This window comes from Rattus norvegicus, chromosome 8 (assembly GCF_021556685.1).
Source record: "Rattus norvegicus strain SHRSP/BbbUtx chromosome 8, alternate assembly SHRSP_T2T, whole genome shotgun sequence".
Lineage (NCBI taxonomy): Eukaryota > Metazoa > Chordata > Mammalia > Rodentia > Muridae > Rattus > Rattus norvegicus.
The window spans coordinates 78309217-78316354 of record NC_141541.1 but is presented as its reverse complement, the minus strand read 5'-3'; positions in this window follow the sequence as shown (position 1 = coordinate 78316354).

Here is a 7138-nt window from a genome sequence, read left to right as displayed (position 1 = left end):
TTGCTCACAAGGCTGATGCACTGCCTACGGTGCTAAGGAGTTGTGTGTTCTGTGTTCATGAAATTGCAGAGTCCATTTACCTCTGTATATAGGGTTGGATGGATTTCATCTTGTACAAGTAGCAATGTCTATGTCTTTGCATGTGTACTGGTCTGTAAGCTCGAGGGCTTGTGCCATTTTCAATTTTATAGATTGTAGGTTCTTAATAGGTTGCTATTTATTATCTGTTATTTCTATTGGACTCTAAAGCAATTCAAGGCCTTGGCTCTTAAATGGAGACAAGGATTTCCAGGCAGGGCTGGCGATGTGCCCATTAGAAATGCTTCAGAAGCACACAGAGGTCTTTGGGTAACAGTGAAGGTGGAGGGCTCATGGCACCTGACACCTCAAACCTTGGTTTTGGAACCAGCACCTCATGGGTGTGAATCCTTGGGTGTCTTAGGGCTTTACTGCTGTGAACAGACATCATGACCAAGGCAACTCTTTTAAAGACAGCATTTAATTGGGACTGGCTTATAGGTTCAGAGGCACAGTAAGTACATCATCATCAAGGCTGGAGCATGGCAGTGTCCAGGAAGGCATGGTGCAGGAGGACCTGAGGGTTCTACATTGTCATCTGAAGGCTACTAGAAGACTGACTCCCATGTTGTTAGAAGGAGGGTCTCATTGCCTACCCCCACAGTGACGCATTTCCTCCAACATGGCCACATCTACTCCAACGAGGCTACACCTCTTAATAGTGCCACTTCCTGAGCCAAGCCTATTCAAACCATCACATTGGGTTTCTCTTTCACAACTTAGAATCCAAGCAAGTGCCCATCATAGGCTGCTATCATCTGATTTATGACCATCCTGGGACATCGAGGGGTCAAAATATCAACTCTGTAAAATGCTGTCCAAAACCATGACAACACAAGTATATCCTTGCTTCTTGTCCTTAAGAGCAGTGGGTATCATCAATTATACCTGGGTTTTAATTCGTTCTCCTTCCCTTAAGCTGCAGAATTGTAGTCAAATAACAAATGTCAGGGTGTTAATAATCTTCCACCAACTCAAAACACACATTTCTAAAAAACTATCCTTTTTGTTACAAATATTTATAGAGAGAAACATAGTGTGCTAGCAAGCCACTGAGTTTTGAAGTCATGCAAGCAGAGTTCAAATCCCACCTTCATCACTCACTAGCTGTGCAAACTTGAGCAAGTCAGTTGACTCCCTAAAAGACAATTTGCAGATCAACATCCCAGAATAGTAAGACCCATTTTTTTTTCAAGTTTAAGAGGCTACTTAAAATGGAAAGTGCTGACTTATTAAGATATTGGTGCGTTTACGTTACCAGGGTAACCTTCCTCTCTAAAAATGCTGAACTGTGCTCCTCCTGGAAGAGCCTTAGCAACACATCACTGCTTACTTAGGAAAGGGGCCTCTTCCCCGGCCACCACACTGATGACATAATTAATCCAAACTTGATCATTAGATCAGTTTGTGGATCTTCAGACCAGACCGTGCTCCTACTCACCTGGAGGCATCTAAGACGGCTCACGAAACTCCCCCAAGTGTTGTCCTCCATGGAGAAACAGTGCATTTCTTTTCCAGGGCTGTACATAGAATTTTAAGAGGGAAAGAAGATGTAGTTCACATTCCAGTAAGGCTCATAGCATTACTTGAACAAGATACTTTATTTTTCTTTTTCTGTCCCCCAACCCCATTCATTTTTCTCCTCTCCCTTCCTCCTTCCCTCTCTCTCTCCCTCCCTACCTCCCTACCTCTCTCTCTCCCTCTCTCCTTCTTTCTCTCTCTCTCCCCCTCTCTTGCTCTCTCTCCCCCTCTCTTGCTCTCTCTCTCCCTCTCTTGCTCTCTCTCCCTCTCTTGCTCTCTCTCTCCCTCTCTTGCTCTCTCCCCCTCTCTTGCTCTCTCTCCCTCTCTTGCTCTCTCTTCTCTCTCTCCCTCTCTCCATCTCTCCCTCCCTCTTTCCCTCTCTCTCCCTCTCTCCCTCTCTTGCTCTCTCCTCTCTCTCTCCCTCTCTCCATCTCTCCCTCCCTCCTTCCCCCTCTCTCTCCCTCTCTCCTTCTCTTCCTCTCTTGCGCTCTCTCTCTGTCTCTCTGTCTCTCTGTCTCTCTCTGTCTCTGTATCTCTCTGTCTCTGTATCTCTCTGTCTCTGTCTCTGTCTGTCTCTGTCTCTGTCTCTGTCTCTGTCTCTCTCTCTCTCTCTCTCTCTCTCTCTCACTCTCTTGCTCTCTTGCTCGCCCTCCCTCCCCCCTCTCTCTCCCCCGCTTTGCTGAGGTTGAATCCAGACCTTTGTGTGGTGGTAACTGAGCAAGAGCTCTATCATAGTTACAGCTTCACCCATTGGCTCTTTTCTTAACCACAGAACCTAAATATAACAAAAGAGCCCCTGTGGTCCCTGTGCCTGCCTAGCTGATAACTGGATCAGCTGCACTCTCCAGTCCATGAGCCAAGATTCAACTTTCAGCTGAACCTCTCCTTATACAACCTCGACGGTCAGTTCTTGACAAGCAGCGGAAGTGGCCCACTTGCTGGCTCCTGGTGTTCATGCTCAGTGTGGTCTGTGTACCAGCAATGCTGGCATCTGCCTGGGAGTTTATTAGAAATGCAATCTCTTGGGTCTTCTGGAGTCGCATCTGCATTTTAAACACTTTCAATCCCTTGAGGATTCATATTTCAGTTTGCAGGGCACTGGACTAGAAAGTCTCAGCAATGTCAGATGTGAGGTGCCAAGGGCAGTTATTTTTCAGGGCCTCCTGGGGTGAGCAGGTCCCAAACATTTTAATCAAATTCTCACCACTCTGTGAGTAACAGCGACATCCCTTCCCTTCGCACAAAGGAAGAACAGCGAGAGCAGGAGGCACTCCTAGAGCTAAGCTCTTTGCTAAAATATAAAATCACCTTCCTTTTCTGTAACTATTGGTTTTGGCTGATAGAAGCCAGGCATACAGTCATATTTCAGGGAAATTACCATGCCTTAATGAGAACTTGAGGGTGACAGGAGACATTTCAGTCGAATGATAGTGAAATTGATATGATCAAAATGAAATATGTGGCATATTTATCTAATCAGCTAAAGCTGCAGTCTCTAACCGTGGTCATTTACAGCTCAATCAACTCATCTGGTCATTATCAGCTAATGATACAATGAGTGATGGCCCCCATGTGGAGATAATAAGTGAGTCCACGAGAATCAGCACTTCTGTTCCAGAGGATGACAGGTGGGACTGAGAAAAGGTCTCGGAATACAGCTAATGTCTGCCTTACATGACAAGAGCCTAATAGGAAAAAATAGAGCTGCGTAGTTAGAAGATGTGGACAGCAAATTAGCAGTTTCTACCAGGCATCATTAAAATGTTCACACCTTTGTACCAAGTGGGCTTTCTTTTTCAAAACAATATAAAACTTTCCAAGTCGCAAACAGACTCAAAAGACTTCTCTCTCTCTCTCTCTCTCTCTCTCTCTCTCTCTCTCTCTCTTTTCTGGAGTAAATGCCAACACGCTGCTTCCATACATTTCCTACAAATGAACAAGTACATTCTCCTGTGGACCCACACTACACCACCAAAGTGAGGAATTAAAGCAGACACGTGACTGCCATCTTGGCCTCCCTCCAGAGGCAGGAAAACATTCCTTTCCATACCAGGAGAGCTAAACAAATTTTTGGATTCTAAGCATGTTGACACATAGAGAGTATAGTGTGTAGCTTCAGTCGAAACCTTGGTTTTATGTTTAGGGGTCTGTGAATGTCTGTATATGTGCCATGAGTGTGCACTGCCCTCAAAGTCCAGGAGAGGGCACCAAATCACCCGCTGCTAGAATCACAGGCAGTGTGAGCCTCCTTATGTGGGTGCTGAACTTGGGTTCTCTGTAGGAGAAGTATGTGCTCTTAACTGCTGAGCCATCTCTCCAGCCCCTATAACTTCATTTCTATGGGTTTATTTACAGCATAAGAATAGGAACAACAGGGCTGAAGCTATAACTCCATGGTTGAGTGTACAAGGGTTAGCCATTAACAAAAATAATAGCCAGACAATGAAAACTCACAGGTTCAGATAGCATAGAGCTGTTACTTCGCTGGAGAGCCTGAAACTCTTAGTTGACCCACACTTAAAATTAAAAATCTATTAAATAATCTAAACAAAGTCTAAGAACTGAACTTTATATCTTTCACTCAGAAGAAAGTAGTCCCTGGTGGTTCACTAATCAATTTACTTTATTACCAAATGAACATGAAATCAAACTCTAGTAATTGTGGTCATCACCATAACTATCCTTCATTCACAAACCAGAAACAAAGTTGGAAAACTAGTAGAGAAGGGAGGGAGGGATGTAAAGGTGGAGCATCTCGAGGAACAGAGACAGAGGCAAAGCCTTAGTACCATTTGGCAAACAATTACTCTGGAAGCTAAGAAAAGATGTTCCTGGTCTTAAACAACTCCTGGCCCCACTTTGCTCTTTGGATGAATGAAATCCTCAAGCAGCAGCCTGGCTTGGTCAGAGCTTCTCGGTGCATGCCATCAAAACCGTGAACGGATAATTAAGAAATATCTCCAAGGGGCTGCAGAGATGCCTCTGCAGTCCAAACCACAGAGTATTCTTGCAGAGGACTAGGGTTCAGTTCCCAGCACCCACATGGGGTGGCTCACAACCACCTATAACTCCCAATCTGGGGGAATCTGGTGCCCTCTTCTGGGTTCCATGGGCATTGCACTCATGCGCACAAACCCCTACACAGACTAGCACATACACAGACAATTTAAAAAGTAAATAAAAACAAGTAAAAAGTAAAAAGAAAAACATGATGACACTTATACAAATATAAAATAAACATGCTTCTAAGGTTCTGTTGATTTTACTAACCAGTGAGGGAGCTAGTAAGATATTGTGGTAAGTTGCTACAGTGTTTTCAGGAAAGGGAAGGATAAAGAGAGAAAGAAAGCTCTTGTTGTGCTACTCTAGGATATAGACCACAGGACTAGTCTAAAACTGTTACATGTATTTAATAGGTGAAAGGCAAGAGTATCTCAACTGTCCATCAACAAGAAATTAATTAGAAAACGGCAAACGCATTCATTGTTAGGAACTAGACACGCAGGTTAAGCTTCTTCTAGAGGAGAGGGAGCTTGCCCCAAGGATTCTCAGAGCAACACTGGCTTCCGTGTGAGGATGTTCACTGGTTTCAGTGGCCTCTCGCTCTAGGTCACGTGGCATGTCTCTGGATTATCTTTTTAGCAGTTCTTATTTTCCCTGTTTTGTTTTCAAAACGGTCCTGGTGTAGATGATGCCTACCATAGCTCATTGGCTGGGAGGTGAAGGATCGACTCTGTCTTATTTCCCTCAGAAGCACCCCAGAAGAGGAGGTGGCAAGTACCAGGAGGCTTTCGGAGCTGTTTGTATCTCATTTACACTTAGATAGGTCAGAAGAGTGCTGGGATGCGGGAAGCATTCAGCAATGTTAGCAGCTATTATTGCTATCATTACATCTGATTCAAATAGACAGGCAGAGTAAATCCAGGGCAATGGCTGCTCTTTGTGAGGGCAACTGCAGACTCCGGGGCAGCGCCTGGAGGACTCAGGGCTATGTGTGGCGATTAAGATACAGATGAAGCTTGCCAGCACAGGGAAGCTTCCCAGTGTTACAGGCAGACTTCCAGATCTGAGAAAAACAGAATTTGAATGTTTTCTTTCACCCTTTTATTTGGGTCCAACTGTACCAAGGAAAATTGCAGTGGGGTCTGGATTTACAAGCAGGCAAGACAATCTGCAGAGAGAAACAACACGAGAAGGGGACAAATCTTGGCAATCACATCTGAGTTATAACTGTAGGAGATTTTTGAATAAAAAATCTTTCTCACTCTGTGTGTGTGTGTGTGTGTGTGTGTGTGTGTTTGTGTGTAAAGGCCAGAGCAACCAGGTGTTGCTTGTCAGGAATGCCGTCCACCTTATTTTGAGACAATATCTCTCACGGGGGTGAAATTTGCAATTTGTCAAGTAGGCTAGGCTGGCTGGTCAGTGAGCCCTAGGGATCCACCTGTCTCTGCTCCCCAGTGATAGAATTACTAGCATGTGCCACTATGTCTGGCTTAAGAAAAAAAAAGATTATTGTTGCTCTCTCTCTCTCTCTCTCTCTCTCTCTCTCTCTCTCTCTCTCTCTCTCTCGATAGAACATGCCACAGCATGCATGTGGAGGTCAGAGGACAACTCTATGGAGGCAGCTCCCTCCTTGTACTTACGTGGTTTCTAAGAATTGAACTTGGGTTATCAGGCTTGAGTGACAAGTGCTTTACCTGCTCAGTCATTTTCTCAGTCTGATCCAAGTACTAGCATTGCACACAGTTTCCCATAGTCATTTTGTCTAGGAAAGTAAGAAACAAGCAAGCAAGCAAGTTCATGACCAGTTCCTTCTCTTCTTTAGAGACCAATCCAGTGATATCTGGTAGTTTGTCCATTCTAGTTTTTAAAACTCCATTAAAATGCATACACATGCTGTACTATTTAAGTGAACATTTTATATAAACCTTTTATCACTTAAAACATACTGCATTAAAAATCACTCCTTAGGACCTGGAGAGATGGCTCAGCGGTTAAGAACACTGACTGCTCTTTTCAGAGGTCCTGAGTTCAAATCCCAGCAACCACATGGTGGCTCACAACCATCTGTAATGAGATCTGATGCCCTCTTCTGGTGTGTCTGAAGACAGCGACAGTGTACTCATATATAATAAATAAATCTTAAAAAAAAATTATTCCCTGACATAATGGTTGGCTCTAGTCTTTTTGAATTTTTTATTTTCAAGACTTTTTTATTTTATGTGGATACGTGTTTTGCCCGAAGGTGTATGGGAATACCATATGTGTGCAATATTCTCAGAGGCCAGAAGATCCCCTGAAACTAGAGTTATAGACAGCTGTGAGTCACTGTGTGGGTACTGGGAACTGGACCAGGGTCTTTGCAAGAATAGTCAGTGCTCTTAACTGCTGAACAATATCTACAGCCCTTTATTGATTTTTTTTTTTTGAAACATCTCACCATGTACCCAAGATTTGTAGGGCGCCCTCCAGTGGTGAACAACGGTACTGCGCATGCACAGGTTTTGCACCTGGTGTCAGTTGGCCAGTAATATGCTAA